The 26,074-nt window shown below is 41.5% G+C and overlaps 1 long non-coding RNA gene across 1 annotated transcript in view; it reads right to left on the reverse strand.

The window, feature by feature from the left end:
- LOC108396916 (uncharacterized) overlaps window positions 1-26,074 on the reverse strand; it is a 32,168-nt gene that overhangs the window by 3,045 nt on the left and 3,049 nt on the right. Inside the window, exons 2-3 of the long non-coding RNA XR_012131767.1 lie at window positions 5,866-7,673; window positions 4,682-4,837 (exon numbers count right to left, since the gene is read on the reverse strand). This is a non-coding gene — a long non-coding RNA (uncharacterized lncRNA). The remainder of the gene's footprint in view (window positions 1-4,681; window positions 4,838-5,865; window positions 7,674-26,074) is intronic.

Consider the following 26,074-nt stretch of genomic DNA (forward strand, 5'->3'; position numbering starts at 1 on the left):
GAAGCTGGACTCTGTGGTCAGACCACATAATGCCTTAAGCAAGGACCACACCTAAGAACGTGAAGACTCCACCTCAGATTTTATTTCCCCAGGCTCTTAAATGACCTCCTGAGCTGGAAATCTGTGTATCTTTCCATCTGCTGTTCTACTCTTCTCCAGCTTGCTCTGTACTGCAGGAAGCTGACCTGTTAGGGCTGCTTCTATGGACTCCATAGCCCTCTTGACATCCAGTTGGGTCAGCCAATAGGGAGCACTGCTGGAGATGGGAGGAGGGAGCAGCATGAGGTCAGGGCATCTATTCACTGAGCTCTTCCCCTCAGTGGTGCTGCCAAGTCCTTCCACTGAAGGTCATTGCCTTGTCAGGTGGTCCTCTTCACCCAGCTCTCTCCCCAGGGTCCCCCACCCACACCTCTCCTTGCCCCTTCAGTCCTAGGGGTGGTTACAGCCCTGTTATGCCACCCTCAGGTTTCCAATCCATCCCATTGGTTTCCCTACACCTTGACCATCCCTTGTAAATAGTCTCTGTGTTAAACTCTCCTCAGTTTATCTAACATGAGCGTGCATCTGATCTTTACTGGGATCCTGACTGATATAATATGGCCAGCCCTAGGGTAGGGCTACTATGGGGTTGGGCTGGACATGGCCTAGGTCTGTCACCTTTGCTTTCAGACAGACTGATGACACCAAATCCCTTTTGTACTTGAGCTTCTCATCCTTCTCTCAAATCCATAAATGTTTAGCTCTTTTGGAGTTCTCATATTTTTTAAAATAAAAGAACTTCTAAATTCTCTTAACAAGAGCTATTGCAGGTGTTCCGGCATTTTCCACTTATTCATTTAACAAATGTTTATCGAGCACCTTCTACGTGCTAGACACTGAGCTAGACACCAAGCACACATCTTCAAGCAAAACAGACATGCTCAGTGCTGGAGCTGTGGAAACAGTAACCCTGAATGTTCTGCAAAGAAACGGCTTCCTGCAAAAAGAGGTGCCTTTACTTTCATGTTTTCCAACTGGATGAAAGCCAGTGCTGCTTCCTTCTGAGAGTTTATATTCAGCATTTCATGATATCCTGAAAGAACTTCAGTCTTATCTTCAGACGGTAGAAAGGTAATGCAACCTAGCAAAAGGATGATTCTGGAAGCAAGGGAACCTCAGTTTCCTTGTAATCAAAGGTTGGCCTTGAGCACCAGCAGGGCTGATCAGCCTTGGCACAGCTTGGCCCTGGTGTTGTCACCTTCATGCCATCACCCTGCCTGTGCTCTTCCCAAGTCTGTCTCATTCTAACACCTGATCCGCCCAGCCTTTTAGGCAAGGTGTGCATGTCCCAAGGCACTCACAGCCATCATTCCAGATCCCCTTTCCTCTTCCTGACATGGTCTCACTCCCGACCTATTTCTTCTAGAGACTGAACCTGAGTTGGCTGCCTTTGGCATCACCACCCTGTGCCTGGAAAATTGGTGTCTCTTCTCAACCTTCCAGGGCTTTGACTCTTGGTTGCTTCTGCTGAGTCTGAGTAGCTCATCCGTCTGGCTTTCCATACCCCACACTGCCTTAAGGAGCTGCCCCTCTCTTGACTCTGGTCCCTTGAAGCTCAACTCCCAACGTGAGCTCTGGACTCCCTGCTCCTCTCTATGAACTTCCAAACCCAAGAGTTCTTTTTCCAGTCAATCCCTATGATTTCTCCTCTTCAGAGGCCTCAAAGAGGAACCCAGCCCTCCTCCTTTCTTTCGTCTCTACTTCCCTTTGTGCCTTCTCTCCTAACCCTTCTCTGTTTCTGCCTCTCACTCCTCCTAAGAAGGGCAATAGGAGTTCCTTGCTTTCAAAAATGGATATTCTGGGGATTGCATGTAATTCAAGTTTATAACACTTGAAATTTAATTAATGTGCATAAAATAATGATGGTGATGATGATAACAATAGTAATAATAATAATAGCTTTCAATGATTTCTACACTACAATTGTTTTCAATGTTTTCTACAGACTAGGCACAAAACTAAGAGCTTTATATGCATCAGCTAATTTAATCCTACAGGAGCTCTTGAAGTAAATATTGTCATTCCACCCAGTTCACAGTCAAAGAAACTACAGCTCAGAGAGGTGCAGTGATTTGTGCAAGGTCACACAGCAAGTGGTAGAACTGGGACTCCAAAACAGACCTGCTCAATTCTAAATTCCAAATTCCAACCTTCTTGCCTTCACTACTTCACTCATTAAGGGAATCCTGTTCTAATTTCTCGTGAAAGAAACAAACTTCTACAACAGAAATACCCCCGCACCCCACTACTCACTTTGTAAGTTTTAACTTTTGTATAATGAGCTTCCCGTGGCAAGGCACACCCATCCTCTTTATTGGGTGGGGGAAGCCTTCACCAGGTGAAGCCTCCTATTTACTCTTCATCTACTGCTGGTCCTGGACCGGGTGTGGCTGTGGGTGGAGAGCCACCCAAACTGCCTCTTTACACTGCTCACCCACAAGTCCTCCCTAGGTTGATGGTGGCATCAGATACTGTCCTCCTGACAGCATCACCACAGGGGACAGTAGCAAACGCTTGACTTGGACTAGAATTAGAGCTTCCAATGACATACAATCTCTCTCTCTACATGTTTTTACCTATTATTTAGTTACATATTTATTTTATTTATATTACGTTTGAAAAGGAACAACTTTCTCCATGAAAAACAGATGCAAATAGAGAAAGGCCATGCACTTAGTTAAATTGAGCCATGATGTTCAATCATTCATTCAACAAATACATACAGAGTATCAATAATGTGCCAGGCAAAGAGCACAATATTGGGTTCTCTCTTCCAGGACTTTATACTTCCATCAGTAGAAGGAATAAAATATTCTAAGTGTCCCTGCAGTAGACTAGATTATAGTTTAGCAAACAGCCACTCTCTTCTTTCACCCAGATTCTCTGCCCCACTGCTCTGGGACTTGGTTATACAAAACAGTTTGGCCAATGGAAAATGGGCAGAAGTGGTAACATGCCAGTTTCAAGTGGAGCCTTGAAGGGGTGTTGCAAATATCTGCTGGCTTTCTTGGAACACTGCTGGCCAAGGCAGGGTGTTCTGTCAGCCTGGGTCCCAGAATAGGAAGATATATGAAGGCAGCCCCAAATGGCAGCACCAGCTCCCAGCCACTGGCAGTCTGCATGAACAAACTATATATATTTGTTACTGAAGGCCATCGAGACACTGAGGCTGTTTGTTACACAGCATTATCTCAACAAAAACCGAGTTATCCAGGCCATGGAGAGCTATATTCCAACACAACCATCTGGTGTTTTTCTTGCTTTTGAGTTAAAATTGGTATCATCTTATAGGTAATGAGCTTCACTGATTCAGCTAAGATATATGCAGAACTACTAGTCAGATGGGGGAAGCTGTCTGAACAAAACCTACTGATCTACATGTTATATAAAGTACCTGTAGAAATGCCAGATATCAAACACCAGCCCTTATACAGGGAACATGGTTAATCACTGCTACCCATGGAAGCCTTGTTTTCTACTGTTCATTATTAATATCTAAAGTTAACATTAGCCACATCAAGGGCAAGCACTTGTTTAAATACTCTGAAGGCTCCAAATGAGTTTAATGTTTATAACCCAAGACCAAACATGTCAGGCAGACTTAAGAAAACTGAGACTGTGGCTTTAGAAGCCACTCCAGTCACCATCTGGTGCACTGTAGGGGTTTAATCATGTTCTTTTAATTTCCTGTAGTTCAACAAATATTTGTCGAACCTCTCCTGTGTGTAAGACACTGGAATACAAGGGAGAGAAGGCATGGTTTCTACCATCAACTCACCAGGCTTGCCATTTCATGGAAAGGATAGGATGAGTACTTATAGAACTAAAATTAAAGACAATATATGTAAAATATTCTGAGAGAAGTGCCAAAATTTGCTAGGGATAGATTTAAAAAAGAGAAGGAGTGTATCCAATCAAGAAAATTGAGAATTTCAAACAGAAGTAACAAAGGTGCAGAGGCTAAATGAAATTGAATATGAACTAAGGACAAATATAATGGGAAGATCAGTAAAGGCCACATTGTGGGCAGCTTCTGATGCCAAGTTGGTAAGTTTATTTGCAAACCCAAGAATGACTGAACTTAATGAAATCCATCATATCCATTTTGACCACACCCGTCACTGGCCCCAGAGTCTGCATTTTTCTGAGAACATCAAGTCACTAACAGCTTGAACCTCCACAAAAACAACTAGAGGTGAAAGATGCCAGTGAGACGTGTACATGACCGCAAGATGGTATCCATGGCTACACCCAAGAAGGAGCCGTCTAAGCAGGCTGTGTCTGTGGGGAAAGAGGAAAAAGCTCAGCAACGAGTATGACTGCAGGTATTTTTACACTCCAGACCTCCGGCAGCACTGGCTGGGTGAAGACGGATTAAATAGTGCAATGGACTGTCTTGACCCTCACTGCCGACGTTGACGTGGGGTCTTGCCTCTCCAGGAAGTAGCACCCTGAATGGGTGCTAATGGTAGGGAAAAGCCCTGCACACCACACCTGCCCCGCACCCCTACACATTTTCCCCAGGCTGCACCTGGCTTCTGGTCTCACCTGCCCCACCTAATTACACCCATGACTCCAACTGGCCAGAAAACACATCACTATCAGGCAATTACAAAACAAAACAAAGAAATTCAAGTAGTACCAGGTTCCCAGTTGGATTCAGCAGAGCTCCTCTAGCGCCATCTGCATGCCTCTGATTTCTGCTCCCACGGCCTATTGAAATGATCCAGTGGTTCAACTTCTGCACAGGCCATAAACTCAGGGATAGGGCCTTGTCCCTTCTTCTTGTGCCCAGGGCCTAGTCCATAGACAGCACAGGTTAAATAATAGCAACAGCTTTTCCGTGCATGAAATACTTTCCCTCCTCCCACACCCACCCTATTATCTCACTGAATCCTTCCAACAACCCAACCCTATGTGGTAGGCATTACTATCCCCATTTTACAAACAAGGAATCTGAAACTCAGAACGCTTAAGTAATTCCTCCAATATCACATAGCTAGGAAGCAGAGAAGCTAAGATCTATTGAAATGTAAGCCCTTCTTATCGAAGCAGGTTTGTATGTGTTGAATGGAACTGAGCCAGGTTTCTGGCATAGGAAGACTTAGGTGTCCTCCCTAGATCAACCTTTTGGGAGAAAGGCTCCTTCAGGATTTGACACTTGGGAAATTCACCTCAGGCTGGTGGTTGGCAGAGACATACAGGGCTTTTGTTGATTGTCTTAAACTCTGTTTGAAACCGAATTTGAATCTCTGGGGGTGGGTTATAGGGAATTTACAAGAGTTGCTCTGTAATTCTTTCATCAGGGTTGTGCATATCAGGTCAGGAGACAAGGATTTGTCCAAGTCAAGAACAGAGGGCTGGACGAGTGACAGGGACTTGCAGGCCAGCAGACAGGCCTCACACAGCTGGTGGACACCCATCAGTGGCCTTCCACACATTCACAGGTTCAGAGAGAGCACTGTTGCGAGAGGGCAGCAGCTGGCTCTGGACAGAAGCAGAGAGCACTGGCTGGAAATGAATGGGACTTCAAGTTAAGAATCTTGGCCTACTAAAGCTAGCATGAGTATCCAGTGATCATTTGTCCCAGGGAAGTCTTTTTCAATCCACTGAGGAATGAATCCACAACTGTTCCAGATTTTTTCAAGAAAGAAAATTAGGCCTCTATCACTGCTGGATGATGACCAAGATCTGTTTTTCTCAGAACCATGTTCTACAGTCCAGTGTCCAGACAGATCACAAGGCATGTCTGAAACAGCCAGGCTTACTGGCACTCTGACCCCAGGTCAGGAGCCACAGGTAAAGAGTATGACTCCGGGCTCTTACCTTGGGCTTGAGTAAGGGCGAGCAGGGTCCGCCCTGCTGACACCAGCCCCGACCATCCGGTTCATCAGGATGAAATTATTTTTGTTTGCAGTCGCACCCACTGCTCCGCCTCAAGAAACAGCAGGCAGCAGCTTCAGACCTGGTGTGAACCCTGCCAAAAGGCACGCACTCAGGCCACAGGTCTGCAGCCAGACCCAGAGAGCAAACCTTCTATGAAATCCAGGTGGTCCCAGGAAGAGGCTGGACAGAAGGGAGGGGCCATCAGGCCCAAAAGCATTGCCTTCTCTCCCGACAAGACCAGTTAGGGAACCAGTGAATGATTTATAACTGGACTATTTATTAAAAGGAGTACAGTAACTTCCTGGATCACTCATCCACAAGAAATGAAGAAAACTCCATTGAAATGCAAGATTCCAAAAGGCTTAAGAGATGTATCAGGCAGTAGGTTATTAATTGTGACTTTTTAAACCTGGGCCTAAATCCAGACTTTAAAGAAATTGGCTCCCTCAATTTAAAAACTGGCATTTTCTCAGACTAGACTGAAGCTCATTAACAGTAGATTAGCAATTTAGAGTAAGCACTCAGGTAATAAGGAAGGGAAAAGCTACATGCCTTATTATATCAGAACTCTAGGCTCACCTCTCTCTCCTCCCCATCCCATAAAGCAATGGAAAGTTGCAAGTCAGGCCACTCACTTGGAAATGATCCTGTTTAAAGAATGCAAGATAAATATGAAAATGATTAACATAGCAAACACATTGGAAAGAACTTTGTGAGTTTTGCTGTGTTAAACTTTTCAATTAACATCATTTTTCAACTACACTGATTTGGAAACAGGCTTGGAATACTTATCTTTCTTTTCCCAGCAGGAACTTTTCTTGTGATGATTTCATTAAGAATTATGAGTCCAAAATCAATTGACTAACATGAAATGTCAGGGGGAAAAATTGGGACCAGCAGGATGATCCTGCTCTGCAGACTATGTTTCCATTCTTAGAATAACCAATCACAACAGACATAACTCTGGGGGGTATCCTAGACTTCACCTGACAGGAATTCAGGTGACAGCAGAAGTGAGGACTGATCACCCCAAACTAGAACTGATACTCAGCTTGCATACCCTGATATGCCCAGCTGTTACTTATAGCTGTGCAGTGCACAGCCTACACAACCATGCAATTCAGGTCTGGGTATGGCCTCACCAATTGTCTATATCTGGTATCTTTCTCATTGGCTGACACCCTTGCTGGTTGTTAAACATTATGAATAACACTCTGTCAAGGCCCAAGACCCTGCTGGTTACAGTCTCACTCACTAAGGTCTAATTTTTGTTTACTTTCTCTTTGCTACTTGGACCTTGCTTAAAGTATCCCTTGACAATTTTGAAGATATGTGTAGCATCAGTGTTCAGTCTATATTTAGTGACTTAATACCCCTATTTTGGCCATGGTGCCCATTTCCCTGGTATCTCCAATGAGAGACCTTCTGTTTCTCCAGAGAAAAAACTTCCCATCGCCTTTCAGGTATGCATGACTCTCAGAAGCATGAGTTATGGGAAGATGATCTACAGATCCAGTACTTTCTCAAATAGGTATCACTCTACTTCCTCTGTGAGCTCCTCTTCATGCACAGGTCCAGAAAAATCTATGCCTTTGTGCAGGGTGGTTAACAGCTTTCCTCAGTGCCAGATGGAGCTGTGGCTTTTCTCAATCTGCAAAGTCAGTTATTATCTGTTCATCGATTGTCCAGTTTCTGAGACTGTGTTGCTATTGTCTCCTCTCAGCTCTCCATGTCCTCCTGAGCTCATCCTTTAAAAAAAAAATTTGCTGTAATTTTGTAATTTTACTTCAGTTTGAAAAGAAAGCTAACTTAGATCTAAGTATGTTGACTCCACCATGTGAACATGAAACCAGAATATATTCAGTTTTTAAACCCAAGATTTCCTAATACTATATCATTGGACCAAATAACAGTAGTTAGTCCTCTGAAGTAATCTTTAAGGGTTTTAAAAACTATTATTATTGCTGCTGTTGTAGTTTTAAAGAACAAGAAAATCCAAAACACTTAATATACAAATCGGAGTTCCTAAACCATGGGCAAAACCTGTTTGGAAGTTCATGAGAACATTGGCTCTTCTTTGTGTTCAGAATAGACTGTTAGTCTCTTGACTAGAGAGTAGGGGTGATGTTTTGATTATAGGCAGCAGTGACGATGTTTGTCTGTCCGACAAAGCTCCAGTATGGAAGAGCTATTCGTTCTGACACCGCTGGAAGCTGGGAAAGCTTGTTAGGATGCTACACACACAGATATGTCAAGAGCATGAGTTACTAACCCTACAAGAAAATCCGAACTTGATTACCCACTGACGTTATCTCATTCTTTTGAGAAAATAAAACCAGTAAACTGTTCACTCTAAGAAAGAGAGGGGGACTTAGCTCACAACCAGGTTTGCCCTTCCTGGGGCCCCCTGGGCTTTTTACTCAGTTTTTAGACCCTAACAGCCACCTCAGGAGGAAGAACCCTGTAATACCCATCCAGACTGCTCCTCTCCAGAACTCATGGAATTCATTCAGCCAGGATTTGAGTTCCTACAACATGGCAGGCACAGTTTTAAGTAAAGCAAACAAGAGAAAACCCCTGCCTTCACAGAGCTTTTATTCAAGTGGGTGGTAAAATAATATGGTAGACAAATGTATAGGTGATAAATGTGAAGGACTAAGAAAAAATTTAAGAAAATAGGGGACAGAGTGATGAGAGAGGTCTGCTGCTGTTTTGGGTTGAGTATGCAGGGATATCCTCTCTGATGAGGTGACTGAACAGCTGGAGGAAGAGCATTCTAACTAGAAAGTATGAGCTGGACTTGAGGCAGGAGGTCAGCTAGCATGTTTAAGAAAAAAAAGGAGGTTGCATAGAGGTGGAATAATAGGAGATGAAATCCAGAAGGTGGGTGGGTGGATCACATAAGGTTTTGAAGGGCATAGAAAGAGCTTCTGATTTTATTCTGAGAGATTTGCTAACCACTGGAAGATCTTGAGCTGGGAATGACATGATTTGACAATCATTCTGGGTGTTGAAAAGAGGTCATGGATGCAGGGCAAGGACAGAAGTAGGGAGACAAGTTAGATGCTATTGCAATAGTCCAGGCAAAGATGGCCATGGCTCCAAGCTGGATAGGAGCAGTGGAGGTGGTGAGAGATGCCCAGTTGCATTAAGAACATATTCGGAAGGTACAGCTGATGTACTGGATGTGGAGTTTGAAAGAAAGAGAGGCGTCAAGATCACTGCAACCCCTGACCTTTACAGCTGGGGGATGGATGTGATATTTACTGAAATAAGACAACTAGGAGAGAAGAAGCTTTACACCAGGCAAGGTCAAGAGTTTGGTTTTGGACATACCAAGTTTAAGATGCCTGCCAGACTCCACGGGAGCATATTAAATAGGCAATTGGATATAGAGTATGGTGCTCCAGTGATAGACACAAAGTGGACATATAAAGTGCCCCTTTTGCCCCTATTCCCCAGCTACAGGGGTCTGAGCTAAAGGAGGAAAGAAGCATTTAGGAACAGTGGGGACTTAGCCCACAACAGGGTCCAGAAGCTTCTTGCAGGTAGGTGTTCAGAAGAGATTGTGGAAAAACTGAACTTCAGATTTAGAATCAACCAATTTAGAAAATCTGGCCTAGAGGACCTCAGTACATAGAGCAAGAAGTGCATAAAGACACTGGCCACTGGCCACAGACCTTGAAGAATTCAGAGCCCCAGGCACAGAGGAACCTGTAGCCCTGCTAACATGGGACCTTGCCATTTGTTCCTCTCACTTGCCCCACCTGGAGGAGAGCATTCCTATGTTCTCTGCAGCTGTAGGGTGTGGCTCTGTGGCAGGCAGATACCTGCAACATCTTCTAAGATTAATGTCCTTTTCCTGTATATTCATCTAACTAGAATATCTTTTTCTTTTCTTGTGTCAGAATTTTTGGATCATTCTTTCATTTACACCATACATACTTTTTGAGTACATGTCTTTGGGTACATAACTCACCATTGCGTAAAACCTATGTTAGGCTCTGCAGAAATACAAAAGCATGTACATTTCAGAGACGTGTATAAATAAGAGCAATAGAAAAACACTGTTTAAAAGAAGCTCCAAAGTGCAGGAGGATTGAGAAGAGGAATGATTCTTGACTGGGATAGTCAGGTGGACTTCTCAGCGGGAGTACAATGTGAGCTGGGCTTTAAGAAATCAGCAGATTCACCTTTAGAGAAATAGAGAGAGAAGGTAGCCTTCTAGATGAGGGACTCCTATATATTAGGAGACGTGATCCTAACAGTCTCCAGCCTTTTAAATTCATGCTTTCTTGGCTGAGTGGGAGAAGAGGAGAGACGTCATTTAAGGGACAAGCTTGCAACTCGTAGGCGAATAAGTCCTGGAGGTCTAATGCACAGTATAGTGAGTGGAGACAACTATATAGTACTATAATCATCAAACTGGCTAAGAGATTAGATCTTAATTATTCCCACAACAAAAAAGGAATGTAATTATGTGAGAGAACAGAGGTACTATTATTACAATGGCAATAGTATTATACAATATATAAATGTATCAAATCAGTAGGCTGTATACTTTAAATTTATGCAATATGTTCAATATATTTCAGTAAAGATAAATAAATAAATCCATGCTTTCTTTCAATAAACATAAAAATGCTGCTTCTTCACTTAATGTTATTTGAATCTCAAAATAAATTAAATACCAACACATAAAACTAATTGAAGCAATGAAATAAAATTCTGAAACTAAATTCTACTCCAGCTCCCCTCCCATACCACCATATACCCACCCAATTCTTAGTAAGCGAACAAATAACATGAAGGTGATCCTTTCCAAAGGCAGAGGACTAGGAACTAAACTCCCGTCACACCTCCCCACCTCCCCTTGGCATTACAAGCCGATAAAAATAACCCCACAGTTCCAAGCAAGGCGTGAAGGCAATTGAGAGAGAGAGTCAGGGTTCAACATTGCTTCTGGCAGGAAGATGCGTTCCATAGAAACTGGTTCTCAGGTTTCATTTTTTGCTCAAATTTGAGCTGACTTTACCTAAAACTAATAACTTGGCCAGAGTGTCTCTCCAGACACCCACTTTCCCCCATTAAGTATGGAAAGAGTTCGAAAAGTAAGAAGTATTTAATATTTGCTGTAAGAAAGCAGACATTTTTAAAGGAAGATGCCTCATTTCATTAGACATGCAAACCGGCCTGTGTTGCATCTAGATTTTGTTAGCGGTGCTCTGGCAGGCTGATGATCAAAGGGACCTTTATATGAACTGCTGAAAGGCTCCGCTGTGACGAGCCCCAGTCACGGAGCAAACAGAGGCAAAGAGAACTTCTTCCTCAAACCAGAGGACGGAAGGCGGGCTCCCCCACCCCACTCTCCTGGAAAAGGCCTACTGATCACAGAGTCCTCTCCTATGAAGGGAAACAAGGGGCATTAGAACTCCACCACCCACATAAATACAGGGCTCGTTTATGTGTCTAATGGTTAACACGAGGTGCAAATGTCACAGGTCACATGGGTTAATTCAGAAAGAAAACACATGCAATCGTGCCATTAATCATTGACCTGAAATCTTAAGTTCCACCATAGGCTCAGTTCTTACCCAGACTTTCTTCTGAGGAACAGTAATAAAGGAGAATGGTGCCAGATTGAGTTCCCAGGAGCTTTGTAATCAGGAAAGATTTGACGATTAAGCTTCATGGGCTAAATACATGTATTGGCCTGGTACATTTTCTTTAAACCCTATATTCAATAATACCACAAGCTAAAATTGCATTGTACAAAGGCAACTAGGCCTAACTGGTGCAAAGAAAGTTCACCAAAGTTCACATTGAACTTGGCAGGCCCATGCAGGGCACTTTGGCAGCTCCAAGCTGGACTGAATTCCCAGAGTCTGCTCTCAGGATTCCATTCTCCAAAGGCTGGGCTGGCACAAGAAGACCGTCTGTGATTGATTTATTAGCTCCTATACCTTATTTCCAATCTTTCAGGGTATTGTACGAGGGAAGAAAACAGTTCTGCCAAAATAAATCAAATCTTGTGTGGCTTGACACTTTCTGCCAACCTTATGAACCTCTCCCCAGCCCTATTGTTTTTTGGAGCTCATATGAGGAAACCTAGGAAGAGCTGGTTTGGAGAATGTAAGTAGGTGAGACAGTTTCTTAGGGTTTTTTTTCAAAGCTCAGATCACCTTTTGACCCCAGGCCTCAAAACACACAGCAAGGACAGCCTTTTTTTAAAAAAAATGCAAGGGTGGCAGGAGCAGACAACTTCAGGGAGTGGCATGAATGCTGCACTGAATAGATGCCGAGTGAGTATTTGTGTCTACAAATTTAGGGTCTGGCTATTTCTCCCAGGACCTGGGAGCACTTTCTAATAACCAGATCAGAAACATGGCTGGCTCCCAGTTTGGCAACAGAGTTGTCTTGCCAATGGGTTTCAGCCCCAGGCAAGTTTGCTATGGATTCAATGTGACCAAAGAAATTGACAGCAAAACGTTCTTGGGGTGAAAGGGTTATACCCAACTTTATTTCCAGGTGGCAGGTCAGTCACTAAAATCCCATTCACTCAGAGCGAGTCTGCATGCAGCAAGCTGGTCTGTGCCTCTGGGCCCCTCTGTCTGCACAGCCATCCCACACAGCCCTCCTCCAGGCCTCTCTGCACAGTCATCCCACACAGCTGTCCTCTGGGCCTCTGTCCTCGGCGCTGCCACCACTCCAGCCTCTGCTCTGCTCTCCTGCAGCCTTGCAGTCTGCCACCATGTCACATCCAGAGAACTGGGCAGTGCTCTTTTTATAGAGTCAACAGCCATGTATTGCCCACAGGTGTGCAGTGAGCGAGACAACCAGGGCCAGGTGAGAAACCTGGCCACAGGAACTCTCATTTTATCCACATAGTAAAATTTAAGATTTTCTACTCTCTGGTTTTCAGTCAGCTTTCTAGTCTCATCACTCACTACATCATCTTCCCACAGTTTTTTCAACACTAACCCACCCATAGCCACAGTCACCCACAGCCCTCCCCACCTGTCTGTTCCCTGCCTCCAGCCCACCATTTCCTAACATACAAGTGCCTGGGTGCTTACACACACACTCCTCTTTGAGCATTTACTGAGAACCTCCAATGTGCCAAATACTGAGCTAAAACCCTCCCAACCAAACTACAAGGTAGGTTCTTTTAATATCCCTACATTACAGGTGAAGATAGACCGTCAGAGATTAAGTGACTTGCCTAAGGTCTCACAGCTGGTAAGGATTGGAGAGATGGGACTAGAATTCAGGTTTCCTGACTCTTGAGTAAAATCACTACCCTCTATTACCTTCCCCCAACTCCCACAAATCCGCCTGCTCAAATTTATGCTTTACTTACTTTTTTTTTATTAATCCACCACAGTAGGATGGCTTACCCATAACTACCATTGGAAATTCACCTCTTCCTCTCCTACAGTCCCTCTGTATTTTGATTTACTCTCTAGGAGGATTTAAGATCAATTTTATGTCAAAGTTAAAATGTATCTGCCTCCTAAGGATGCTGAGCACAGCTTAAGGCTGGTGCATGTGTGAGTCCCCAGCAATGCCTGCCATCATGTTCTGCACAGAGCAAATGCTCACAAATCTTTGTTGACTTTACTAGAAGAAAAGAATTCCTGAACCCCTTCAACAAGGAGAGTATGCTAACAGGGAATGGGGAGACCTCTGCATTGGTTTTTGATCTAGATTTCCCTCTTTACCCTTGAGCAAGAGCCAGCAGAGCTAATGATTGGCACAACTCTGCTTAATCTGGGTGACCTCTGAACCAGAGGGTCTGGGAGAATCTCCAGGAGCCCAGGAAGCTCTGTGTGGAGACATGTGGCCAACAAAAGGAAGTCTTTATATCTTCCCTTTTTCTCTCCTCTCCAGCTCTGCCTTTTTGTTTGGTTTGCTTTTATAATCTGGAACATCAGCAAATACACATCAGAAGGTCAGTTATTCCATCAGTACTGAGGCCTGGCCACGGGACAATTCCCCACCCAATGAACTTTATTCAACCAAACTCAATGGCAGTGACAGAGAAACAACCTTAAAAATGACACACTTGGGAAAAAGCAAACTAATATAATAAATATGTGTACCAACAAATAAATCTTACAAAGGATAGAAAGTAAAGTAGAGGAGGAGAGGCAAAGAACTTTAGTCAAAAGGCTGTGTAGTATAAGGTCAATAGTATAGGTTTTTGGAGCTAGTCTGAATTTGAATCAAAGCTCTACTGATTTTTAATCATGTAACCTTGGATGAGGCATTTAATTTCTCTATGCCTCATTTCCCTTCTCTAGAAAATAGAGAAAACACTAACTCCAATCTCATAAACTTTTGTAAGGGTGAAATATGCTATTACATGCTAAGTGTTTAAAACAGTGTCTGGCACATAGTAAGCTTTTAAAGATGCCATTATGATAATGACCAAAATTCTATAAGAGTTGTGTCTATGGAATCTGGGAAAAGCACAGGTCTTTGAGTTGGAAGACCTGATTTAAATCCCAGCTCTGCCACTGAACAAGCTGTGTGATCCTGGGCCAGTCCTGTCCCCTCTCTGAGCTTTAATCTCCTCATCTGCCCTCAGGCTCGGATCTCTCCAGTCCTAACCTATTTCTGGGGAAGGGAAAGGCAGTTCTCTTCCCCTCCACTTCTCAGGCTCCCTCCCGCCCTCTACTTCTCCAGGTCATTATGTAGGGACATCAGCAGCCTCCATGGAAATAGTGCAGGTCCCAGATGCCACATCATCTCTCCTTGGCCACTTCTCCCTGGATGCAACCATTGGCTTGAAGTAGATTCACCAGCCATTGTCAAATGGCAGTCTGCCCAGTCATAAAGCACATGCCTTCACCTCATTATACAGTATCCTGGGTGGGGATCTTAGTGTAAGTGCCTCTCACAGGGTGACTCTGGGGCCTCTTTGCTATGACCTATAATCCTAAAGTTGACAAATACTATTCAAAGTGAGACTGGAAACCAGACGAAGTTTGAAAATAAAAGATAAATATATTTCATTATGCAAACATTTTTATACATTTGTGGACCAAAAAAAGAAAGTGCCATAGGTAAAATCAGAAGAAAAATAATAGATTTGGGATAAAATATAACACACATGACAGACCAAAGATTAATATCTGTAATATAAAAAAAGCACAAACTAGAAAAAAGACAAATCGGAAAAATACATGAAAGATAGTAAGCAGACAATTCATAAAAGAGCTAACCCAAATAGCAAAATCATTGAAATTAACAATAGACAGGGAAATGCTAATTTATGCAACAATAAGATATCACTTTACTCCATTACATGCCAAAAGGTTTTTAAATTGAAGCATCAAGCGACTAGGGATGGAGTAAAAACTATGGGATACAGTAAAAAGGGTAATATCCTACACTGCTGATAGATGTGAACTGCTACCAGGTTTCTGAAAGCAAGTCAGACAGTGTCTATTAAAATTGAATAAATATAACATACCCATCTACCCTTCAATTCCACTCCTTGGGAAACAATCCCATAAACATAAAACCACTGTCCAAGGGACACGTTTACAAAGATATTTATGGTGGCCTTGTCTGTAGGGACAAACCTGGTAATGATTCCCATCAGTAGGGGAATGGTCCAATAAGTTAGGTATATCCACACAAAAGGAGATATTTATAACCATTAAAATAATGAATTAGAGCTGTATCAGTTGGCTTAGAGGGATTCCAGGAAGCATTTCTGAATGAAAAACACAAGTATGTACAATATGAACCCATCCTTATAGAATAAATAATGATAAATCTTCATTTGTATGATTACATGTGCATGGAGAAAAACATAGAAGGATACATCCTGGGCTATAACATGTGTTACTTAGTGGAGGCTGAGGTCCATAGGTGATGAACTAGGAGATTAAGGAGGAGAGGAGAATCAAGCACAAAATAAGACTGAAAAAGAAGACTACAGGATATGTTCACATTTATGAAATATTGTATGTATATTTGTGTATAAAGAAACTAATTTTTTTTATTATTTAAAACATTAATTGGAAAAAAAAAGGAAGGACTTTGATCATTTTTGTCTCATCATCAGCGGGAAGTGTGCCCTGTAAGCCTGGTCTAGGTTGGGTCCCTCCTGTATGTATGTGTGGCGGCGGGGAGGTTAGCACCCAGAACTTCTCAGGGCTCTTCTGGAGACAGGGAGTGAGAATTTGTTTTACACTTACCTCTCCTATTTCTTCTACTCTCCAAATTCCACTGACAAGAGGAAGACAATGAGAACATAGCATTATCTGTTTGTGAAGTAATGAAGGACAAGTGATATTAACAATAAAAATTATTTGTTGTTTAAGGTACATTCTGATGTATTTGAAGCCACTTAGAAGATGCACAGGACCCAAGGATCAAATGCAGATGCTGGAATTTGAAGCCATAAACCTAGGAGCAAAAGACACAGAAGACATGGGAAAGAGAAGAGGGAAAGAGTACACTGGAATGACTTCTATTTCTTTCAGCAGAGCAAATTAGACACCCAGAACAACCCTCTTACTGAAAACAGCTAACATACTTAATAAAGAATTTAAAAATGTACCATTATAAAGAGGGCACTGAGCTGGTAGAAAAGAAGGACTCCTCAGAGGCCAGAAATAAAGTAAAAATGAGAGTTTAGATAGATAGTCCACCTTGCTCTTGGGTGCTTAAGCCAATCCCTGGTTTCATCCGACTTCTAATCACAGGCCCTCTAAGGCACCCTGCAGTAGCTATTTAGCAAGTTAGGAGTGAGTGTCAAAGGAATGAAAGGCCTGACTTTAGAAGAGGTGTGTATTTTCCAGATAGGCTGCCCCATACTGAAACTGGTTTGTGAAGAATCCCGTGTGCCCAGCAAGGAATCAGGAGGTGGAACGTCTTGCAGTGAGGTGTATGTGGAATCCTGAACCTCCCTTTCACTTGGGTCTCATGAGTCAGGTAAGTTACCATAACCCCAAGATCACCTGGCCACAGAGCTGACCACACCCAAGACTCACCCACTGCTATGCGCAGGCTGCACACTCTGTCCCCTCTGCACAGCCCCACTCCCGACTGTGGTCAGATGTGCAGCCTCACTGTGGCATCAGTGTACAATGCTGAACATAGTAAAATAGTGCATATTTTATCTCAGACCTCCTTGATTATAAGATTTTAGGGACATTCAAATGGGGGAAAATGGCTAAAAACCATTCATTGAAAGACACTCTTATTTCAGAAATGTCAAAAATGGAGGGGTGGGGGAGTAGTATCTAAAATGGATAAAGTACATAATGGACTTATTTTATTTTAGCAGCTAACATTTGTTTGGGATACAAGGCATGTCTATTCTATCATCTTATATTATTAATAATGTTGACAACTATGAAGATCACAGTAATAATGTTACATTTTCATTGCGTTTTACTTTATAACATATGTGACAAGGCTTCGTACTCAGATTTCCTCCTTCATTCATCCAAGAGAAATCCTGGAGTTGTCAACCTAGTTTCCCGCCTCTACCCAGGAAGAATTCTTCCTTCCTGGGAAAGAAGCTAAAATCATCTACATAATGAAAGAAGGGAGATGTGAAGAGAAAAAGAAAAGAACAAAACAGGGTTGGAGGTCAAGGATTTGAGGAGAAGTTGTGAGGTATAAATATATGAGAAAGGGGATTTTCTTTGTACTGGGTGCCTAGATTGGCTGCACTGTCCTTCCAAAGATAGAAGGAAAGAATGGAATTCCTTTTGAATTACTTTTGACTGTCAAACTGTGCTTCTTAAGTGTTCTATTTTGAGACTGAACCCCAGGTTTTTAAGGATTACATGGACACTGACACTGTGATAGGGTAGGGCGAACATCATTACCCCTCATTGTTGAGAAGGAAACCTGATCTTAGAGACATGAAATGATTTTGCCCAAAAGCCTTTAGTAAGCAACAGAGACGAGAATCAAAACTGAATTTTTCTGGCCCAAATTCAGTGGTCTTTCCCAGTGTCCCTGCAATGAAGTATTTAAAATATAATTTTTTAAATGCTAATATTAACCACTTATTTACTAAATGAGTGCACAATTCTACATATACTTAAAATGGTAGAAGGGAAAATGTCAATTCAGAGATATAATAAAAATGCCCTGTATGATAAATATAAAACATGTATAAAACATATCTTCGGTACAAATACTAAAACTGGAGGAGCTTCATTTGTTGGAACCAAATGACCAACTGACTTGCAAATTGTACCAAAAACCTAGTACATCTGGATATTGCCAATCATGACACTATTAAGAGTATTATGAAATGAGTGGTGCCCATCAATTCCACACCTAAGTATTTGCCCAAGAGAAATGAAAGCATACTCCACACAAAGACTTGTGTGCAAATGTGCATAACAGCATTATTCACAATAGCCAAAAAGTGGAAACACTCCAAATGTCTGTCAACTGGTGGGTAAACAAAAGTGACATATCCATACAAGGGAATAACAAGAAACAGTAACAAGAAACAATAATAAGACAATTCAGCAATAACAAGAAACCAAGTACTGATCAACACTACCACATAAAGGAACCTCAGACACATTATGCTAAGTGAAAGAAGACAGAAAAAAAAGGCATGTTATATGATTCCATCTATATGAACTATTCAGGAAAGGTCAATCTATGGGGACAGAAAGCAGATTAGTGGCCGCCTGGAGTTGGGAGTGGAAAAATGGGCATGAGAGATCTTATTAGGGCAATGGAAATATTCTTAAACTGGATCATGGTGATGCTGTATAATCTTGTTCATTTACTAAAAATCATTGAATTTCTACACTTAAAATGGACAGATTTTATCACATGTAAACTATACCTTTCTTAAAAGAAGGAGAAGGAGGAGGAAGAGGTAGAAGCAGTGTGCTATCATGGTGAAACCCAGAGAGAAGAATTAGAACATGGAGAAATGGGTGAGGCTGGCCCGCATGTGTTGGAGGGACTGTTGACAGTAGGATAGGTTTGAAGGACAAATGCTGAAATACATGAAGTATGCCATGCAAATGATGGTAACAAGAGAGGGGGAAAAGCAATTAACAGCAAGGCAAAGTTTCGAGTGTCAGGCCAGAGGACCAGCATCAAGTTTTAATGCCCATTAATGTAAACTCAGGAGACTGGAAGTTTATACAGAGTCCACCGTCAGAAACTAACCTGGTTAGATGTGGATACATAATTTCTGACCATTCTTTGCTGACCTCAGCACAACATTTTGGGTAAAATCCCTACCATAGGACGCTTTTGGTAAATTACTATCTTCTATTAAACAATTGTAAAAAATAAGTCAATAGGCTTTATAATCTATTGTTCCAGAAAAGATCAGTTCTTGCCCTAGGTAAGTGCTTGGTGTCTAGATCTAGTTTAAAATACTCTGCTTTGAAAATACTTAATTTGTTTTTACTTTTGTGATGTAAATCATGTGTCTTCTTCAAAGTATGGTTTTTATGGCACTAAATATGTAAATCTGTATTGATGGAAACTTCAAACATCAAAAGAGAACATCTGGTCCTGGTAAGGATTAAAACAAACAGAAGAAAGTGTTAAATCCTAGGCAGACACTAGCTTCCTTGTATCACACAGAGTATAGGGCTCCGAAAAGATAAAATGCAATACTAAGAGATTCACAAAAACACTTGCTCCCCACAATTTCTGCACCTTTGTCCACCCTGCCTTTTTTCCTGTTCCTTCTACCAAACCTCCCAAGAAGTAAAGGAAATGAGTTACTGAGTCCATCTGACTGCCTAACTGGATGACCCTAAAACAGTCAAGGTCCAACCTTCTGTGGTATCATCAGGTCCTCCACAGGTGCAGCAGAGTGAACAGGGCTGCCTGTGCGTGGGCATTCTCCAGAAAAATCAAATCCACCCAGGTCTTTTGGATTACTGAAGCCAGGACTTAGATCCAGAAAGGGTGAGAAAACAGTGAGAGGATTCAGACAATCACAGCCATGGTCATAGTCATGAAGAGCCTCCAGCTTCCCAGCTCTGAAGATGAGCTGAAGTCCTCTTTGAGCCAGGCACTGCATCCAGTGTTTTACATGCATCAGCTCATATAATTCTCACCACCATCATGTAAGAGTCCAGTCATTACTCTCCCCTTTTGCAGATAAAGAAACTGAGGTTTGGAGGGGTTTTGTTTCCTAAGGATACACAACTAATTAGCAAAACACTTTTTCCACCATGTCACAGGTACCCCTGAAATCAGACCAGGAAGGGGTAGCATTATGAAAGCAAGGGGTGTGTAGCCAAGTTCACATTCTGTTCTGCTTCAGCAGGATAAACTTTTAAGTGTCTGGAGGAGGCCAGGCTGGGATGGACAATGTCAACTCTGTCAAAGGCGGAAGCAGTCGGCTGCTGTCACAGATCTGGGGACCAGCGGGGTGATGCTAAAAGTTGTTTCAATGGCAGCTGATACATCAGGCCTCTCTCCCAACCTCTGCTTGCTTAATTTTTTAAGTATGTTTCTATTAATTTTCTCTTGTTTGTTTTGGCCCATTTTAAAGAGTATAGATTTTGGACTCAGTAAAATCAGGATTTAAACGTGAAAGCCCTGCAGCCTAATGTTGGGTGATTCTTGAGGAATTTACATAAGCCCCAAGTCTCACCTAAAATGAAGATAATTGGTCATACCTTTCACATATAGTTACTCAGAGACTTAAATTAGATCATTCTCTAAATAAGAGCTTTGTAAGAGGCTATATAATGCTAACTGTCATTTTTATTTGAGAGGGCATCTCTCATATTTATTGATCAAATGGTTGTTAACAACAATAAAATTCAGTATAGGGGGGTCAATGCTCAATGTACAATCATTAATCCATCTCAAGCCTAATTCTCGTCAGTCTCCAATCTTCTGAAGCATAACGAACAAGTTCTTACATGGTGAACGAATTCTTACATAGTGAATAAATTCTTACATGGTGAACAGTACAAGGGCATTCATCACAGAAACTTTCGGTTTTGATCACGCATTATGACTTATAAACAATCAGGTCAAATATGAATATTCATTTGATTTTTGTACTTGATTTATATGTTGATCCCACATTTCTCCCTCTATTATTATTATTATTTTTATTTTTAATAAAATGCTGAAGTGGTAGGTAGATGCAAGATAAAGGTAGAAAACATAGTTTAGTGCTGTAAGAGGGCAAATGTAGATGATCAGGTGTGTGCCTATGGACTAAGTATTAATCCAAGCTAGACAAGGGCAGCAAAACATCCACGGATGCAGAAGATTTCTCTCAAAGCAGGGGGGGTGAGGTTCTGAGCCTCACCTCTGTTGATCCCCAATTTCTCACCTGATGGGCCCCCTGCGACTGTGCCTGTCTTAGGTTGTTCCTCCCTTGAGGAATCTTACCCGTCTCTGGCTAACCAGGCATCTTCCGGGGCCATACAGGGAAATGTAAAGTTGGTAAGTGAGAGAGAAGCCATATTGTTTGAAAAGGTTAGCTTTTTACTTCTTTGCAGATTTATGCCCTGTGGCTTCTATGCCCAGCACTTGTCTCGAGGTATCTTTACCACCTGGAGGAATTATGATACTCGGTAACTTCGATATGAGGCACGAATTCTATTTAAGGGTTGTAATTAGGAAGGAAGAAGAAAAGCTATAGAGGTAGCATATGGAAGGAAACATGGGAGGATTGATTATTTCTTTGACATATCTTCTTGTAGAGTACCTTAAGCATGTATAGGTTTTAAACTACTAACTAACTTGCGCACACATATTAACATAATAGGAATACGGTGACATAAACAAAGCAAATCTATAATTACCATCCATCTCCAGTGAAGCCAAGAAAACCATTTAGGCACCCTAGGCATTTGTGAAAATTTGTCTATGATATGATGGATATTGTCCAACTGTACTTGAACAGTCTGAGAAAAATCAGACAAATTAAAGCAGCCCATTTCTGGGATCTGTTCACCTCCCATATGTTCTTTTAACTGTAGATAGTCTATAGTCATAAGATTTTGAGAGTGCTACAACTTGCACCCCTCCCAACTCCTGGTTGATTTCCAACAGTACAGATCCAGTCAAATTCGTTGTCTCACTGTATGCACATGCCAGTCTAGACATCTCCCTCCTCATTCCAATGGCAAGTCCAGGAAACGGTGGGGTGGACGCAGCCACAACCACAGCATCGCCCGGATCCCTGTGGAGGCTTTTTGATGATCATCCCCCGGCATGAGTCTTCCAGAGAGTGCTGATGCCGGAAGCTCCTCCTCATATCGTATCTTAGTTCATTTTCTGGGTATCCAAGCTAGGCCTTGATCTTCTGCATAGAAACAAACAGACCCTTTGCCCACACTTTGACATGCCCTCTATACCACTGTGCAGAACTCATTGGAGGTCAGCACACAGTAACTGCTTTTTTTTTTTTTTTTTTATTAAGAGAAAGGAATATTATCAGAATAGAGTACCTCCATAGCTGATCATCTGACACCCTTTAAGTGATCAACATTAAGGATATTTAAAGCATGCGTTGATCTTTGATTTACCAATAGTTTTATCCTATCAAGGAGTAATCCCCCTTTTCTTTCTTTCTTTCTTTCTTTTTTTTTTTTTTTTAATTTTTAATCTACACTTACATGAAGAATACTATGTTTACTATACTCTCCCCTATATCAGGTCCCCCCTAACAACCACATTACGGTTACTGTCCATCAGCTTAGCAAAATGTTGTAGAGTCACTACTTGTCCTCTCTGTGTTGTGCAGCCCACCCTCCCCTTTCTCCCTCCCCCCCATGCATGCTAATCTTAATACCCCCCTTCTTCTTCCCCCTCCTTATCCCTCCCTGCCCACCCATCCTCCCCAGTTCCTTTCCCTTTGGTACCTGTTAGTCCATTTTTGGGTTCTGTAATTCCGCTGCTGTTTTGTTCCTTCAGTTTTTCCTTTGTTCCTATAGTCCTCAGATGAGTGAAATCATTTGGTATTTCTCTTTCTCCGCTTGGCTTATTTCACTGAGCATAATACTCTCCAGCTCCATGCATGTTGCTGCAAATGGTTGGATTTTTCCACTTCTTATGGCTGAGTAGTATTCCATTGTGTATATGTACCACATCTTCTTTATACATTCATCTACCGATGGACATTTAGGTTGCTTCCAATTCTTGGCTATTGTAAATAGTGCTGCGATAAACATAGGGGTGCATCTGTCTTTCTCAAACTTGATTGCTGCATTCTTAGGGTAAATTCCTAGGAGTGGAATTCCTGGGTCAAATGGTAGGTCTGTTTTGAGCATTTTGATGAACCTCCATACTGCTTTCCACAATGGTTGAACTAATTTACATTCCCACCAGCAGTGTAGGAGGGTTCCCCTTTCTCCACAGCCTCGCAAACATTTGTTGTTTGTCTTTTGGATGGCAGCTATCCTTACTGGTGTGAGGTGATACCTCATTGTAGTTTTAATTTGCATTTCTCTGATAATTAGCGATGTGGAGCATCTTTTCATGTGTCTCTTGGCCATCTGTATTTCTTTTTTAGAGAACTGTCTGTTCAGTTCCTCTGCCCATTTTTTAATTGGGTTATTTGTTTTTTGTTTGTTGAGGCGTGTGAGCTCTTTATATATTCAGGACATCAAGCCTTTATCGGATCTGTCATTTTCAAATATATTCTCCCATACTGTAGGGTTCCTTTTTGTTCTATTGATGGTGTCTTTCGCTGTACAGAAGCTTTTCAGCTTAATGTAGTCCCACTTGCTCATTTTTGCTGTTGTTTTCCTTGCCCGGGGAGATATGTTCAAGAAGAGGTCACTCATGTTTATGTCTAAGAGGTTTTTGCCTATGTTTTTTTCCAAGAGTTTAATGGTTTCATGACTTACATTCAGGTCTTTGATCCATTTTGAGTTTACCTTTGTATATGGGGTTAGACAATGGTCCAGTTTCATTCTCCTACATGTAGCTGTCCAGTTTTGCCAGCACCATCTGTTGAAGAGACTGTCATTTTGCCATCGTATGTCCATGGCTCCTTTATCAAATATTAATTGACCATATATGTTTGGGATAACTTCTGGAGTCTCTAATCTGTTCCACTGGTCTGTGGCTCTGTTCTTGTGCCTGTACCAAATTGTCTCGATTACTATGGCTTTGTAGTAGAGCTTGAAGTTGGGGAGTGAGATCCCCCCTACTTTATTCTTCTTTTTCAGGATTGCTTTGGCTATTCGGGGTCTTTGGTGTTTCCATATGAATTTTTGAATTATTTGTTCCAATTCATTGAAGAATGTTGCTGGTAATTTGAGAGGGATTGCATCAAATCTGTGTATTGCTTTGGGCAGGATGGCCATTTTGACGATATTAATTCTTCCTAGCCATGAGCATGGGATGAGTTTCCATTTATTAGTGTCCCCTTTAATTTCTCTTAAGAGTGACTTGTAGTTTTCAGAGTATAAGTCTTTCACCTCTTTGGTTCGGTTTATTCCTAGGTATTTTATTCTTTTTGATGCAATGGTGAATGGAATTGTTTTCCTGATTTCTCTTTCTATTGATTCATTGTTAGTGTATAGGAAAGCTACAGATTTCTGTGTGTTAATTTTGTATCCTGCAACTTTGCTGTATTCCGATATCGGTTCTAGTAGTTTTGGAGTGGAGTCTTTAGGGTTCTTTATGTACAGTATCATATCATCTGCAAATAGTGACAGTTTAACTTCTTCTTTACCAATCTGGATTCCTTGTATTTCTTTGTTTTGTCTGATTGCCATGGCTAGGACCTCCAGTACTATGTTAAATAACAGTGGGGAGAGTGGGCATCCCTGTCTTGTTCCCGATCTCAGAGGAAATGCTTTCAGCTTCTCGCTGTTCAGTATAATGCTGGCTGTGGGTTTATCATATATGGCCTTTATTATGTTGAGGTACTTGCCCTCTATTCCCATTTTGCTGAGAGTTTTTATCATGAATGGATGTTGAATTTTGTCAAATGCTTTTTCAGCATCTATGGAGATGATCATGTGGTTTTTGTCTTTCTTTTTGTTGATGTGGTAGATGATGTTGATGGATTTTCGAATGTTCTACCATCCTTGCATCCCTGGGATGAATCCCACTTGGTCGTGGTGTATGATCCTTTTGATATACTGTTGAATTCTGTTTGCTAATCTTTTATTGAGTATTTTTGCATCTACATTCATCAGGGATATTGGTCTGTAATTTTCTTTTTTGGTGGGGTCTTTTCCTGGTTTTGGTATTAGGGTGATGTTGGCTTCATAGAATGAGTTTGGGAGTATTCCCTCTTCTTCTATTTTGTGGAACACTTTAAGGAGAATGGGTATTATGTCTTCTCTGTGTGTCTGATAAAGTTCCGAGGTAAATCCATCCGGCCCCAGGGTTTTGTTCTTGGGTAGTTTTTTTATTACTGTTTCAATTTCTTTGCTCGTAATTGGTTTGTTTAACTTTTGTGTTTCTTCCTTGGTCAGTCTTGGGAGGTTGTATTTTTCTAGGAAGTTGTCCATTTCTTCTAGGTTTTCCAGTTTGTTCGCATATAGGTTTTCATAGTAGTCTTTAATAATTCTTTGTATTTCTGTGGAGTCTGTCGTGATTTTTCTATTCTCATTTCTGATTATGTTGATTTGTGTTGATTCTCTTTTTCTTTTAATAAGTTTGGCTAGAGGCTTATCTATTTTGTTTATTTTCTCGAAGAACCAGCTCTTGGTTTCATTGATTTTTGCTATTGTTTTATTCTTCTCAATTTTGTTTATTTCTTCTCTAATCTTTATTATATCCCTCCTTCTGCTGACTTTAGGCCTCATTTGTTCTTTTTTTTCCAGTTTTGATAATTGTGATGTTAGACTATTCATTTGGGATTGTTCTTCCTTCTTCAAGTGTGCCTGGATTGCTATATACTTTCCTCTTAAGACTGCTTTCGCTGCGTCCCACAGAAGTTGGGGCTTAGTGTCGTTGTTGTCATTTGTTTCTATATATTCCTTGATCTCTATTTTGATTTGTTCATTGATCCATTGATTATTTAGAAGCATGTTGTTAAGCCTCCATGTGTTTGTGAGCCTTTTTGTTTTCTTTGTAGAATTTATTTCTACTTTTATACCTTTGTGGTCTGAAAAATTGGTTGGTAGAATTTCAATATTTTGGAATTTACTGAGGATCTTTTTGTGAGCTAGTATGTGGTCTATTCTGGAGAATG

The sequence above is a fragment of the Manis javanica genome, chromosome 5 (genome assembly GCF_040802235.1).
Source record: "Manis javanica isolate MJ-LG chromosome 5, MJ_LKY, whole genome shotgun sequence".
Classification (NCBI taxonomy): Eukaryota; Metazoa; Chordata; class Mammalia; order Pholidota; family Manidae; genus Manis; species Manis javanica.